General features: G+C 30.7%; 1 pseudogene; it reads right to left on the minus strand.

The window, feature by feature from the left end:
- Positions 1 to 805: 805 nt before the first annotated feature.
- Positions 806 to 947, minus strand: LOC121968721 (annotated as a pseudogene).
- Positions 948 to 1251: the final 304 nt, after the last annotated feature.

Here is a 1251-nt window from a genome sequence, read left to right on the forward strand (position 1 = left end):
TACAAGAGGTTGTTCGTCGTAATTGTCATTTCAACGACCAGCACAAACAAGAATCATTGGTTTAACTGAATAACCAATGATTCGTTATTGGAGCATATGGCAACAAACATTTCATCGAGCATGCGTATTTTTTAATTTCTGGTGGATTTCCATGGTTTTATTAATGGAAATTATTTAATGCAATGAGTAATAGACTCTGGTTGTTCACCATTCAAGAATTCTTATTTAGGTAGTTCATATCATTCATATATAGTGTTTTGATCTAAGATTTCAATTCTTTCATGTTTTAGAAGTAGCATATTGTTCCATGGAGCTATATATATATAAAAGCTAACCTCACTTAAAACAAGATAATCTAAAATAAATCCTCCAAATCGCCTAACTCAACCAAGAACTTAATTTATACTAGCAATCATGCACACTCAACCAAGAACTTAATTTATACTAGCAATCATGCACATGTGTTGTGTGAGTTATGCCCCTTATACCAAGTGGGGTAATTCAAGGAGAGATTGAGGGAACAAGAATTTATCTATAGAAAATAGTTTTAATTTTTGAGACTCTAATATTTTTATAATTTTATGCACCTCTAGGGGTACTTACAAAAAATTGAGATGGAGCAACTAACCCACCAAAGCTATATGTGGCTCCGCATGTAATTACATGTGTAATATAATGCATGAACGCATACAGGTAATGAACTCTCCTTTATAAAAAAATTAATTTAATTTTTTATATCAAATATTAAACTGATAAGAATAAATACTACACTTAATCTTAGCCAAAAGATTGTCCATAAATTGTGTAAGGTTGCGTCAAATCCATGCAATATGCAATGCTAGGGTGATGCTCGAGAATCCCAGGAGCAAGCTACTGTAACGGACTCTCCTTATAAAAAATTAATTTAATATCATATTTGATCTTAGTCAAAAATATGAAAAAAGTATGTTTTCTAACATTGTCAACCCAAGATATTTATAAAAGCTTCTCTGCTTGCAAAGTTTCTAATTCTAAGATGTGAGACTAAAAAGAACTCTAAATTTCTAATTGATTAATGAGAAAAATTCTCAATAATCTCGAATTCTAGATCCCTAATTGATTAATGAAAAAATCCCAATAATACGCTATAGCTGAGTCTCGAACTCTAAATCATTGATTGATTAATGAGAAAAATTCTCAATAATACACCGCCAAGTTTTGAACTCTAGATCTCTAATTGATGTGTATGTGGAAATTACTAATAAACCTTAA

Source organism: Zingiber officinale, chromosome 3B, assembly GCF_018446385.1.
Source record: "Zingiber officinale cultivar Zhangliang chromosome 3B, Zo_v1.1, whole genome shotgun sequence".
Taxonomy (NCBI): domain Eukaryota; kingdom Viridiplantae; phylum Streptophyta; class Magnoliopsida; order Zingiberales; family Zingiberaceae; genus Zingiber; species Zingiber officinale.